Source organism: Bos javanicus, chromosome 9 (genome assembly GCF_032452875.1).
Source record: "Bos javanicus breed banteng chromosome 9, ARS-OSU_banteng_1.0, whole genome shotgun sequence".
NCBI classification, from domain to species: Eukaryota; Metazoa; Chordata; class Mammalia; order Artiodactyla; family Bovidae; genus Bos; species Bos javanicus.
The window spans coordinates 317,348-332,909 of NC_083876.1; the positions used below are offsets into that span (position 1 = coordinate 317,348).

Consider the following 15,562-nt stretch of genomic DNA (forward strand, 5'->3'; position numbering starts at 1 on the left):
GATCATTTTCACTATCATTATTTGGAATGATTTATCAAGTAGATTCCCCATCTCTTCCTCTTTTGTTTGGTTTGGTGGGCAATTATCCTGTTCCTTTACCTGCTGGGTATTCCTCTGTCTCTTCATCTTGTTTATATTGCTGTGTTTGGGGTGTCCTTTCTGTATTCTGGCAGTTTGTGGAGTTCTTTTTATTGTGGAGTTTCCTCACTGTGGGTGGGGTTGTACAGGTGGCTTCTCAAGGTTTCTTGGTTAGAGAAGCTTGTGTCAGTGCTCTGGTGTGTGGAGCTGGATTTCTTCTCTCTGGAGTGCAATGAAGTGTCCAGTAATGAGTTATGAGATGTCAGTGGTTTTGTAGTAACTTTGGGCAGTGTGTATATTGAAGCTCAGGGCTGTGTTCCTGTTTTTCTGGAGAATTTGTGTGGTATGTCTTGCTCTGGAACTTGTTGGTCCTTGGGTGGTGCTTGGTTTCAGTGTTGGTATGGAGACGTTAGATGAGCTTCTGTCAATTAATTTTCCCTGGAGTCAGGAGTTCTTTGATGTTCTCAGGATTTGGACTTAAGCCTCCTGCTTCTGGTTTTCAGTCTTATTTTTACAGTAGTCTCAAACCTTCTCCTTCTATACAGCACCATTGATAAAACATTTAGGTTAAAGATGAAAAGTTTCTCCACAGTGAGGGACACCCAGAGAGGTTCACAGAGTTACATGGAGAAGAGAAGAGGGAGGAGGGAGTTAGAGGTGACCTGAATGAGATGAGGTGGAATCAAAAGAGGAGAGAGCAAGCTAGCCAGTAGTCACTTCCTTATGTGCACTTCACAGTCTGGACCGCTCAGAGATGTTCACAGAGTTATATAGAAGAGAAGAGGGAGGAAGGAGACAAAGGTGGCCAGGGGGATAAAAGGGGGGAATGAAAAGGAGAGAGACAGATCCAGCCAGTAATCAGTTCCCTAAGTGTTCTCCACCATCTGGAACACACAGAGATTCACAGAGTTGGGTAGAGAAGAGAAGGGGGAGGGAGGACACAGAGGCGACCTGATGGAGAAAAAGGAGTGTTCAAAGGAGGAGAGAGTAGTCAAGCCAGTAATCTTGCTCCCAAGTAAAAATGGGTACTGAAGATTGGGTTCTTAAAGGTACAAAAGTGATAACAAATACCAAAAAGCAAAGATTAAAAATCTAGAATAGAGGTTGGATTTTCAAAAATACAATATTAAAGAAAAGAAGAAGAAGAAATCAAAGTCACAAATATTATTTTAAAAATATGTATATGAAGTTTGCTTTAAAAAGTAGGGTCTTTTTTTTTTGCAAAGTAATAGTATGTTATGAAAATGAAAATTAAAGGAGTAATAGAGGACTTAAAATTTTTTTTTAATTAAAAAAAAAAAGAATGATCATAAAAATAGTAAAAATATATCTAGGACTTTCTCTTTTGTTGTTGTGAGCAGTGTGGGGTCAGTTCATTTTCGGATAGTTCCTTGGTCCAGCATATAATTCTCAAGATGTATAGGCCCCTTCCTATGTAGTCGGCAATAATGACAGGGTTTTAATCTATTGCACCTGTCACTTCCAAGGTGATTCCCTCTGTTTTAGCTTCTTCTGTTTGCTGGTTTCTTCAGTGTCTGATTTCCGCCCTGACACAAGGGAGGTGGAGGTGGACACTTTTTTTTTGGGGGGGGGGGAGGGGAGTCGGAGCTCACTTGTTCAGTCACACTGTGGGGAGGGAGGGATGCTGCAAACAAGTAACACTGGCGTGTGCTTGCAGTGTCTCAGCCACACTGGGCCTGCCCTCGCTCATGGCATGTGTACCCTCCCTGCCCACACAACTCAGGATCTAGGTTGCTCCACTGGGAACTATCTGAGGCCAGCCCTGGGCTGCATGCACCTCCCAGGTCTAAGCCACTCAGGTTCAGGCACCTGGGTAGTCCTCAGAGGCACAGACTCCATTGGCCATTCTCCCAAATCATCCCACCCTCTGCCTCTCCCACAGGGTCCAAAAGATTGCTCTATACATCTGTGAATTTTTGCTGTCTCATATACAGGATTATCATTACCATCTTTCTAAATTCCATATATATGCGTTGGTATACTGTATTGGTGTTTTTCTTTCTGGCTTACTTCACTCTGTATAATAGACTCCAGTTTCATCCACCTCATTAGAACTGATTCAAATATATTCTTTTTAATGGCTGAGTAATACTCCATTGTGTATATGTACCACAGCTTTCTTATCCATTCATCTGCTGGTGAACATCTAGGTTGCTTCCATGTCCTGGCTATTGTAAACAGTGCTGCGATGAACATTGGGGTACATATGTCTCTTTCAATTCTGGTTTCCTCGGTGTGTCTGCCCAGCAGTGGGATTGCTGGATCATAAGCCTGGAGAATCCCAGGGACAGCAGATCCTGGTGGGCTACCATCCATGGGGTCGCACAGAGTCGGACACGACTGAAGTGACTTGGCAGCGGCAGCAGCAAGGCAGTTCTATTTCCAGTTTTTTTTGTTTTTGTTTTTGTTTTTAAGGAATCTCCACACTGTTCTCCATAGTGGCTGTACTAGTTTGCATTCCCATCAACAATGTAAGAGGGTTCCCTTTTCTCCACACCCTCTCCAGCATTTATTGCTTGTAGACTTTTGGATCGCAGCCATTCTGACTGGTGTGAAATGGTACCTCATAGTGGTTTTGATTTGCATTTCTCTGATAATGAGTGATGTTGAGCATCTTTTCATGTGTTTGTTAGCCATCTGTATGTCTTCTTTGGAGAAATGTCTATTTAGTTTTTAATTTTTGCTTTTTTGGTATTTGTTATCAATTTTGTACCTATATTTTTTTTTATAATTTTTGTGACTTTTTTTTTTTGTCTTTCTTTTTCTCATTCTTTTCTTTAATATTGTATTTCTGAAATTCCAAACTCTACTCTAGATTTTTAATTTTTGCTTTTTGGTATTTGTTATCAATTTTGTACCTTTAAGAACCCAATCTTCAGCATCCATTTTTACTTGGGAGCAAGATTACTGGCTTGACTGCACTCTCCCCCTTTGGACTCCTTTTTCTCCATCAGGTCGCCTATGTCTCTTCCCTAACCCCTCTCAGCTGTACCCAACTCTGTGTATTTCTGTGTGTTCCAGACGGTGGAGGACACTTAGGGAACTGATTACTGGCTGGATCTGTCTTTCTCTTTTTCATTCCCCTCTTTTATCCTCCTGGCCACCTTTGTCTCCTTCCTCCCTCTTCTCTGCTCTGTATAACTCCATGAACATCTCTGAGCGGTCCAGTTGTACAGTACACATAAGGAAGTGATTACTGGCTAGCCTGCTCTCTCCTCTATTGATTCCACTTCATCTCATTTGGGTCACCTCTAACTCCCTCCTCCCTCTTCTCTTCTCCATGTAACTCTGTGAACCTCTCTGGGTGTCCCTCACTGTGGAGAAACTTTTCATCTTTAACCTAGATGTTTTATCAATGGTGCTGTATAGAAGGAGAAGGTTTGAGACTACTGTAAAAATAAGACTGAAAACCAGAAGCAGGAGGCTTAAGTCCAAACCCTGATTCCAGGGAACTCCTGACTCCAGGGAACATTAATTAACAGAAGCTCATCTAACGCCTCTATACCTACACTGAAACCAAGCACCACCCAAGGACCAACAAGTTCCAGAGCAAGACATACCACGCAAATTCTCCAGAAAAACAGGAACACAGCCCTGAGCTTCAATATACACACTGCCCAAAGTTACTACAAAACCACTGACATCTCATAACTCATTACTGGACACTTCATTGCACTCCAGAGAGAAGAAATCCAGCTCCACACACCAGAGCACTGACACAAGCTTCTCTAACCAAGAAACCTTGAGAAGCCACCTGTACAACCCCACCCACAGTGAGGAAACTCCACAATAAAGAGAACTTCACAAACTGCCAGAATACAGAAAGGCCACCCCAAACGTAGCCATATAAACAAGATGAAGAGACAGAGGAATACCCAGCAGGTAAAGGAACAGGATAAATGCCCACCAAACCAAACAAAAGAGGAAGAAATGGGGAATCTATCTGATAAATCATTCTGAATAATGACAGTGAAAATGATCCAAAATCTTGAAATCAAAATGGAATTACAGATAAATAGCCTGGAGACAAGGATTGGGAAGATGCAAGAAAGGTTTAACAAGGACCTAGAAGAAATAAAAAAGAGGCAATATGTAATTAATAATGTAATAAATGAGATAAAACACTCTGGAGGCAAAAAATATTAATTGTGTTTTATTCTTTAAGACAAATCCAGTTTTTCATAGCCATTTTAAATTTACCCAACTCTAACACTATCAGGTAAGTGAACTGCTAGAATTTTGCTTTAAATGTGTAGAAAAAATATACTTTGCCTTGATAACTGGTAAATTATTTACAAATATGCTGGTACCACCATTTGTATTTGTGACACATTCATTTCTCATGGGAGATTTTTTATTAGATATGTGATGAGGAATGAACACAAGACTAAATTATAAGTCTTATGTTTGTGAACAATCATTTAAAAATAGAATGAAAACCTTTCATTGCATCCACTTTCTCAGTATAAATTAAGAAAATTGTTCCATGTATAACCAGAGGGAGCTGCATATCTGGATCTTTTCTTCCCACTTCTTCCAAGAGTGATAAAAATTGAATATCAAACATCTGACAGCGCTGTCATACTGCTTTCATTACTGTGCTTCATACCAATTTCCAAAATGCATTTCCTACTTGGAACCTTTGCTAGAGCTTACTTGAATTAACAAAGTTGCAATGAAAAATAAAATCTATGTGTGGATTCTTTTTTTACATGTAATATCAAGGAACAGATTAGTAATTTAGATGAATATTTGGAGCTTCCCTGATAGCTCAGTTATTAAAGAATTTGCCTGCAAAGCAGGAGACCCCAGTTCAATTCCAGAGTCGGGAAGATACCCTGGAGAAGGGATAGGCTACCCATTCCGGTATTCTTGGGCTTCCCTTACGGCTCAGCTGATAAAGAATCTGCCCACAATGAGGGAGACCTGGGTTCGATCCCTGTGTTGGGAATATCCCCTGATGAAGGGAAAGGCAACCCATTCCAGTATTCTGGCCTGGAGAAGTCCATGGACTGTATAGTCTATGCGGTTGCAAAGAATCTGACATGACTGAGCAACTTTCACTTTCCAAGTAAAGAATCACACATAATTACTTAATATCATAAATAGTAATATATAATAAAAAATGCCTAATACTGCCTGCCTATAAGCTGTATTTAAATTAGTATAAATATAACTAACCTTTACCAGTTGATCTTTCAGTAATGTATATGAAATTAACCAGAGGGTACAGATAAAATCAAGAATTATTCCATCATAAATATCCTAACAGGAAAGAAAAAAGAGAGAATTTATCAACACTTCACTATACACCTGTTTCTCTCTTTCGAATGTGTAACTCAAGAGATACTTACCTTTATAACTAAAAATTATTACTAATACTTGTAGACAACATCACTTATTTATCTAATGATAATGTCACTTTATAGGTTTAATTTCTTTTGTAGATTTTATCCCTTCAGATTAATTTCTCCTTAAAAGAGTTAACAGTTTAATTATAACATTTGGTTTATAAATTTGGATTTTTATTTTTCTAGGGCTTGTGGGGATTCCTAGGTGGTTCACTGGTATAGAATTTGCCTGCCAATGAAGGAAGACCTCAGCAATACCTCCTGGAGAAGTAAATGGCAACTCACTGCAATATTCTTGCATGAAAAATTCCATGGACAGAGTAGCCTAGGGGGCTATATAGTCCATGGGTTGGCAGGAGTCAGACATGACTGAGTGACCAAGTATGCACACATGGCACACATGAGTATAAATATCTTAACCTACTTCATCTATTTTTTGTATGTGTCAAAAATTAAATACATTACTGATGGTGATAAAGAAAGTGAAGATATAATAGTTATGGGAGTGTTATTCTTTCCCTTTCAAACTGTGAAGCTAAAGAAGTCTCTTGGATGCAAGGAGGTCAAACCAGTGAGTCCTAAAGGAAATCAACCCTGAATATTCATTGGAAGGACTGATGCTAAATTTGAAGCTCCAATACTGGCCACCTGATGTAAAGAATCAACTCATTGGAAAAGACCCTGATGCTGGGAAAGATTGAAGGCAAAATGAAAAGGAGGTGGCAGAGGATGAGATAATTAGATAGCATCATGAACTCAATGGGCATGAACTTGAGCAAACTCTGGGAGACAGTGGGGGACAGTGGAGCCTGCCATACTACTGTCCATGGGATCACAAACAGTTGGACATGAATTTGAGACTGAACAACAATAGTAATTCTTTCCCTTAACTCTTAGATAAGCAAATTGTAATGAAATGAAACAGTATCAGCCCTATAATTAAGATAACTGATTTTTGTTTTGAATTTATTATAATCTGTGCATTCTCAAGTATCTCAACTGTTATTTTTGTATCAATTTCTCTGTCTATAAAATAGCAATAATGCCTACTGTCATTAATTATGTCAAAGCAATGAACACAATATCTTGGATTCAAGGAGTCTTTTTGGAAATTTTAAAAATCTTGGAGAGGGAAGCATTTGCCAACATCTAGTTTTCCATAATAATGGCTACTCATTTAAATACTGAAATTATTTTTAACAATATTATTAATACAAATTCTCCCACAACAACGTTCACACTTCCCTGCCTTCTTAAACCTTCAGGCAGAGTTCATTCTTTCTTAATGTCTCATGATATTCATGCATGAATAAATACCTGCTCTTATCCTTGGCTTACAGCACCTGCCACTATTTGCTGACATGGAACATTTAATTTTGCATTGAATGTCCATAGAACACATATTCTTCTATCTCCTTTCCCTTCTTGATTCTCATCACTTGATTTTCAAGATTCTAGAAACATTCTTTAATTCATTAACTATTTTTTCCTAACATGTTTTTCATTGTCATCTATCATTCTTTATCACACTGAAGGAGAGTAGATAGTTTTTTGTTAGTCATTTGATTTTACTTACAATTCTAAATGAGACCTCATTTGAAAGAAAAGGACAGAGATTATCTTAAGGCTCTTTCTCTTTTTATTTGATCTAAGATATTCAGTGATTTGCTAATGTTTACACATACTTTCAGTATGGAAATGCAATATATGAGGCAGTTATTAATTGATTCTCTGTTTTTTCAAGTATGTTGGCTGTCAGAGAATAATGATCCTCAAAGACACATTTTATAAGGAAGGCTGAGTGCCAAAGAATTGATGTTTTTAAGCTGTAGTGTTAGAGAAGATTCTTGAGAGTACCTTGCACTGCAAGATGATCAAACCAGTCAATCTTAAAGGAAATCAATCCTCAATATTCATTGGAGGGACTGATGCTGAAGCTAAAGCACCAATACTTTGGTCACCTGATGTGAAGAGCCAACTCATTAGAAAAGACCCTGATGCTGGGAAAGATTGAAAGCAGAAGGAGAAGGGGATGACAGAGGAAGAGATTGGATGGCATCACCAATTCTATGGACATGAGTTTGAACGGAGCAAGCTCCAGGAGATGGTGAAGGACAGGGAAGCCTGGCGTGCTGCAGTCCATGGGCTCACAAAGAGTCGGATACGACTGAGCTACTAAATAGCAACAACAATATATATATGTGACAACCTTGTGTGTGCATGTTAAGTCACTTCAGTTGTGTCTGATTGTGCCACCCTATGGACTGTAGCCAGCCAGGCTCCTCTATCCATGGGATTCTCCCGGCAAGAATGCTGGAATAGGTTGCCATGCCCTTCTCCAAGGTATCTTCCCAATCCAGGGATCAAACCCACATCTCCTGCAGCTTCTGCATTTCAGATTGAATCTGAAATGAATCTCAGTGGTAGATTCTTTACCACTGAGCCACTGGGGAAGGCCATATATGATAACCTTAATCATTCTAAATATAATTAGTTCAATGAATCCACCAGAAAAGTTTGCATATGTGTTATTGCATGCACATACACAAACTCTTTTTATCTATGTATCTATCATCTATCTAAATGCTTTAAACACAAAATATAAATGTACATATATAAATATGGATATCTTTTGTGTGTAAAGCTTATTATGGCAAAGCTCAATCCTTTTTGAAATTTCAACATCATCTCTCTCAAAGTTTGTTTCATAATTTATATTTTTTCCAACTCTTCCCTTAGATCATCTGTTTACCTTATCTTTATCTTCCAATTCTATTATTCTAATATATATGTTCTCTGTACTAATTATATGACAGTGAAATAAGCCTGCATGCTTTCACATCACAGCTAAAGAAATAGTTATTGATATAAAGGTTACATATAGCAAAACACTATTCCAAGAAACAATTATACATATGATACGTCAGTTCAGTTCAGTCCCTCAGTCGTGTCTGACTCTTTGCGACCCCATGAATCGCAGCACGCCAGGCCTCCCTGTCCATCACCAACTCCCAGAGTTCACTCAGACTCACGTCCATCGAGTCAGTGATGCCATCCAGCCATCTCATCCTCTGTCGTTCCCTTCTCCTCCTGCCCCTAATCCCTCCCATATCATATTTATGTGATACCTATATAAATATAAATATGCAGATACCTTTAAAAGAAGGAAAGAAAGATTTCTACCATTATTCCCTGAATATTCTTTTCCAGCAAAGAATCCATAGCTATTAATACAATCCAGATGCACAATGAAGACATATTCACTTTCCCCAAATCAGTCTATTAATCTTGGAAAGATTTTGCACATATTATTGGCCTTCCTATCCTTCGTTGTCAGTTGACTTCAGTCCACAAGAGCAATATTCTCCTAAAGTACACACATAGACACACACAGACAAGCATGTATATCTACGTAAATGAATATCTTTTTCCGTGTTTCTAAATAATAAAATTGTGTGTGCTTAGTTTCTCAGAATTATAAGTGACTTGTTCTGGGAATAGTACAATGCAAAGTAGTAACAAAAGATTATCTTGCTAATAAAGATATTTATAATTTACAAAGCAGTGGTAGTATTTGCACACATTCATTGTGTTTTAAAAACAAGTGATACAGATACAGATTTTTAGCGAGCTATTACCACTGAATGTGATAACTAGTTTAGATATGGTTTGTTAGTTGCCAAGCCAAAGAGGAAATAATTTCTAAAACTGTTCACTGACATTTTTAGCTTGTGGAACTTCAGTATCTACCCAAAAAAGTCATAATGCTCCAAGATATCACTCTTATTTGCCCTTCTCTATAAAAGGAGACAGATCCAGTCACATCTGTTTGATATATCAATATTTTTAAATGTTGTCCCCCCTTCCCCGCGCCCCCTCCCCTGTTAGTTATCTCTTCTCTCTAAAAAAAGTTTTGTTTTGTTTTGTTTTTTTTTTTAATGAGGCAGGAGGGAGAGAAAAAAGAGAGGATTTCTTAATTTCTGTCTCAATCTTTCCAACATATGATAGTTTCAGGATTTAACCAACTTCTGCCTAGAAATTTTCCTGGAATTTGGTTGTTGCTGTTATTATAGTTCTCTTTCTTTTAACCTCCTGTATTCGATTGTTTCTATTAGATTTTAGTAGGTTATGATGGCTGTATTATCTGAGAATCTTGGTGATTTGTTTACTTGGTTCTCAATAAGAGTTGGTTTTTCCTTCTTCACTCTATTATCAGAATTGGTCACATGTCATCTGGTTGCTTTCTCCCAAGGAGACAGTGGTACTGCACCTCCCTATCCATCTGGAAATAGCCAGCTCCATATAAATGTGAACAAAACTGACAAGTATTTTTATGGGAATAAACTTTAAAAGCAACTGTTCAAGCTTCATCATATATTTTAACTTTGAGTACTGGTGACAAGTCATATTTCTCCAATGATCTGTTGCCTGTCTATATGAAGGATTATTATATATACATAGAATTTTGAAAATTATATAACTACAGAAATAGCAACACAGCTAATAATTGTGATTTTCCTTGTCCAGAAGAAATACAAATTTATTGTTTGTTATTTTAATTACCTAAATAGCACAAACTTATTGTAATAAACTGCACAATTTCAATAAAACAAAGGGAAAAATAGAATGATTTACTCTGTGATTTCCATAATTAACAACGATGATTATTTTTGTATTGACCATGTCTAATATGGGTATGTATGTAAGGTTTAAGGTGTACAATACTTGTGCTTTTATAGCATATACTTACTTTAAAAAAAAATTAAATCCTTTGTCTTTCCCCCTAACTTTTCTATCCCAACTATCATCTCTAGGAAAATATATTTTAAAAAAAAAATGACTTGTGAATATTTCCATCACTTGTTCCATGCTCATCTTATTATATGTAAAGATTTCAACAATATCTTTTGTTTTATCAACTCAACAAATCATATTATGGATTTACTCTGATATACATATCAGTCAGTTCAGTTCAGTTCAGTCACTCAGTCGTGTCTGACTCTTTGCTACCCCATGAATCGCAGCACGCCAGGCTTCTTTGTCCATCACCAACTCCCGGAGTTCACTCAAACTCACGTCCATCAAGTCGGTGAAGCCATCCAGCCATCTCATCCTCTGCCATCCCCTTCTCCTCCTGCCCCCAATCCCTGCCAGCATCAGAGTCTTTTCCAATGAGTCAACTCTTCCATGAGGTGGCCAAAGTACTGGAGTTTCAGCTTTAGCATCATTCCTTCCAAAGAAATCCCAGGGCTGATCTCCTTCAGAATGGACTGGTTGGATCTCCTTGCAGTCCAAGGGACTCTCAAGAGTCTTCTCCAACACCACAGTTCAAAAGCATCAATTCTTCAGCACTCAGCTTTCTTCACAGTCCAACTCTCACATCCATACATGACCACTGGAAAAACCATAGCCTTGACCAGATGGACCTTTGTTGACAAAGTAATGTCTCTGCTTTTCAATATGCTATCTAGGTTGGTCATAACTTTCCTTCCAAGGAGTAAGCGTCTTTTAATTTCATGGCTGCAATCAACATCTGCAGTGATTTTGGAGCCCAGAAAAATAAAGTCTGACACTGTTTCCACTGTTTCCCCATCTATTTCCCATGAAGTGATGGGACCGGATGCCATGATCTTCGTTTTCTGAATGTTGAGCTTTAAGCCAACTTTTTCACTCTCCTCTTTCACTTTCATCTAGAGGCTTTTTAGTTCCTCTTCACTTTCTGCCATAAGGGTGGTATCATCTGCATATCTGAGGTTATTGATATTTCTCCCAGCAATCTTGATTCCAGCTTGTGCTTCTTCCAGCCCAGCATTTCTCATGATGTACTCTGCATATAATTTAAATAAGCAGGGTGACAGTACACAGCCTTGACGTACTCCTTTTCCTATTTGGAACCAGTCTGTTGTTCCATGTCCAGTTCTAACTGTTGCTTCCTGACCAGGGGCAGTAGCCTAGAGGAGTTACCCCACGCCCAAGGCCAGGGGTAGCAGCCGGGAGGAGCTACCCCATGTCCAAGGAGAGGTGGCTGCATGGGTGCAGGAGGGCCTAGAGGAGCTACTCCGTGTTCAAGGTCAGGAAGGGCGGCAGTGAGGAGATACCCCTCGTCCAAGGTAAGGAGCAGCGGCTGCGCTTTGCTGGAGCAGCCGTGAAGAGATACCCCACGTCCAAGGTAAGACAAACCCAAGTAAGACAGTAGGTGTTGCAAAAGGGCATCAGAGGGCAGACACACTGAAACCATAAACACAGAGAGCTGTAGTCAATCTAATCACACTAGAACCACACCCTTGTCTAACTCAATGAAACTAAGCCATGCCCTGTGGGGCCACCCAAGATGGGCGGGTCATGGTGGAGAGGTCTGACAGAATGTGGTCCACTGGAGAAGGGAATAGCAAACAACTTCAGTATTCTTGCCTTGAGAACCCCATGATGTACACATAAATGATGCCTAATAATTACTAATATCATTGTACAACTTCATTTATTAAACTACATTCCCAATGAGAACTACTTTTCACTATAAGAAATTATTTCTCTGTAGAATAATTGCTAGGCCAAACTATACATAACATTCCCCCCCCCAGTGGATTTCTTTTTTTTATTTTATTTTTAAACTTTACATAATTGTATTAGTTTTGCCAAATATCAAAATGAATCCGCCACAGGTATACATGTGTTCCCCATCCTGAACCCTCCTCCCTCCTCCCTCCCCATACCATCCCTCTGGGTCGTTAAAAAGAATACATTTGAATCAGTTCTAATAAGGTGGATGAAACTGGAGCCTATTATACAGAGTGAAGCAAGCCAGAAGGAAAAACACCAATACAGTATACTAATGCATATATACGGAATTTAGAAAGATGATAACAATAACCCGGTGTACAAGACAGCAAAAGAGACACTGATGTATAGAACAGTCTTATGGACTCTGTGGGAGAAGGAGAGGGTGGGAAGATTTGGGAGAATGACATTGAAACATATACATAACATTTTAATTCATGTCCATTACTAAGTTTTTAAAATTTCTGTGACAACTCTATGGAACTGAATAATAATACTTTCAAATAAGTGATATAACTGAGTCTGTATTACAGCTGGGCCTATTATAGCAATTCTTGTCTAAAGTTCTTACTACAAGAGAACATTTCACAATAAGGATATAGAATTCCCAAGTGAATGATTTGCTATTTGTTGACCCATACATAACTGTATAACTGGAGACAGAAAGGTTTCTCAGTGTTACAAGTAATTTTTATTTTGGTAATAACTACCACTTTATAGACAGATAAATTGACTTTAAGATAAATATTGAAAATTTATAACAAATATATAAGAAATCAAGTTCTGAAATACAACTTATTTTTTCAATGAACTAAGGTATTTGCATGGCCATTGTCTCAGTGCCATCATGACATCCTTGTTACTTAGACTGTATATCATGGGGTTAAACACAGGCATCACAATCATGTAGAAGAGAGAAAGCACTTTGCCAGTTCCTGCGGTCTTGGGTCTTAAATGTGACAAGGCCTGATCCGAAGAACAATGCCACAACCATAAGATGAGTGGAGCAGGTGGAAAAGGCTTTGCCCCGACTTGTGGCTGATGGCAATTAAAGGATTGTGGAGATGATTTTGCCGTAGGAGACAAGTATCAACAGAAATGGAACCAAAGCAAACAGCTCAGCAACTGTGAAGACTAACATTTCATTTAGAAATGTGTCCCCACAGGCCAGCTTGAGTATGGGAAGGATGTCACAGAAGAAGTGGTTGATGAAGTTAGAACCACAAAAGGGCAGAGAGAAAATCTGGCCTGTCTGGCCTATTTGGATTGGGATTCCACTGATCCAGGAGCCAACCACTAGCTGGATGCACACCTTGTAGTTCATGACTAGAGGATAGTGAAGAGGGCTACAAATGGCCGCGTAGCGGTCATAGGCCATCACAGCCAGAAGGAAGTACTCGGTGGCCCCAAGTATAAGAATGAAGCACATTTGTGTGGCACAAGCAACAAAAGAAATCGTTCTTTGTGTCCAAAGACACGTGAGCATTCTGGGGAGTGTAACATAATCTGCTATATGCAGATTTCCAAAAGGGAAAAATTGCCAAATACAAAGGACATGGGGGTCTGGAGACCAGGGTCTAGTTTTATTATCAGAAATATGATGCCATTGCCCATCAAGATAATTATATAGATGAGTAAGAACAGTCCAAATAAAAACCTCTGGAGATGAGGAATATCAGCAAAGTCCAAGAGAACAAACTCCATCAGTTTAGTGAGATTACCTTCTGGTGTTTTTTCTTGGTGTTTCATCTGTGAAAAGGTGGAAATGTATTATCTACTTTTTATTTTACCATCAGGGATCAGGGCCTGTTTTATAAATTGTATCAGGATACCCAGATTGATTTTCATCATCAATGCAATTGTTTCTAATTTAAGAATTTTATTATTTATGCTTTTCTCCTTTCTCAGTTTATAATCCATGTGTTATCACCATACACTCTCCCTTGAAATGTCTTATAAGGCATTCTTTTCAAATACAGGTCAAAGTCAAAAAGGTTAAAGTGTTAATCATTCAGTCGTGTCTGACTCTCTGATCACATGGGCTGTAGCCCACCAGGCTTCACTGTCCATAGGATTTCCTAGGCAAGAATACTGGAGTGGGTTGTCATTCCCCTCTCCAGGGGATCTTCCCCACCCAGGGATCAAACCCGTGTCTCCTGCATTGCAGGTGGATTGTTTATCAGCTGAGCCACCAGGGAAACACCAAATGCCCTGATCAGCACAGGCATTGGACAAATTGATAATCATTGAAGATAGATCCATAGTGTTGCTATGTGATCTCAGTTTTAAATACTTACATCATTTTGTGGCCATATCTCATGGCTTATGAGATCTTAGTACCCCAACCAGAGACTGAAGTGAAAGTACAGAGTCTTAATCATTGGACTTCTGGGAATTCCTTTAAATATTTACATTTTTTGGAAATTTTATTGTACTTCTCTGTAACTTTTCTTTACATACTTCAGTAGAACTATTAATATAACAGAAATTATCTTCCTATATGTTTTCAGCTACATATTTCAACTCTTCATTTCCCTCCCATCACTTGATGATCTTGATCATACACGTTCTTATATACAATTCACATTATTATGCAGTTTACAAAAAAAATGAGATAATATTTTATTTTATTGTACATAGGGGAATAAAATACATATATTTCAGTAAGATACTATATGGGGGCTATAAGAGGGTTTTATTCTGGAAAAGTTTTGTGGGAATAGATACAGATACAAGCAATTAAGAGGGTCACTCTGGGAAAACAGGGGTTGCCTGGAATGTGTTCACTAGCTGTGTAAGATACCTCCTGTCATGCTTTACCCTGGTTCTGTGTGCCTCTCTGAAGTCTTTGTTGTTCCTCAAAAAATAATAATAATAATTCAGATAACAGTTTCTAAACTCACTTTTCTTGAGCCAGGATATTGAGATTTAGCAATGATGGATACACTGATCATTTGCACATTGATTCTGTGATTGCAAATCAGTGGCTATTTTTTAAATCATACTTAAGTTTGAATCCTAACTCTGTTATTTATCATCTGTTATATTAAGTAATTGTTTAAATTTTATGTTTGCTTTCTTATTTGAGATAATTAAATATATTATTGAAAAAAATACCTATCACTTTTAATATGTTTATGTATAAGTTATAGTCCTATAATTATAATTATTAATATGGTATAATGTTCTTAAATATTTAGTTGCCAGGTTTGTAACACATTCCCTAGAAAAATTGTTTTTGCTAGTTATTGAGTTACTTGTTGATGATTACATTTTTGCATTTTTTTTCCTTTCATCAGAGCCAGGAATAGAATATGGTCTTAGCTAAATAAGGAATGAGACTCCTCTAGTACAGAATCTCAGAGCACTCACTCAGTTTCAAGGCTGACTCTGCATTGCACCATTGTTAAAGTGACTGCCTCCTTAAATATTACACTGCAGTGGCAACCCACTCCAGTACTCTTGCCTGGAAAAATCCCATGGACAGAGGAGCCTGGTAGGCTGCAGTCCATGGGGTCGCGAAAAGTCGGACATGACTGAGCGACTTCACTTTC

At 38.3% G+C, this 15,562-nt stretch overlaps 1 pseudogene; it reads right to left on the reverse strand.

Moving 5' to 3' along the window:
• Positions 1 to 12,794: 12,794 nt before the first annotated feature.
• On the reverse strand, positions 12,795 to 13,860 carry LOC133254402 (olfactory receptor 10AG1-like; annotated as a pseudogene).
• Between the last annotated feature and the right edge of the window lie 1,702 nt (positions 13,861 to 15,562).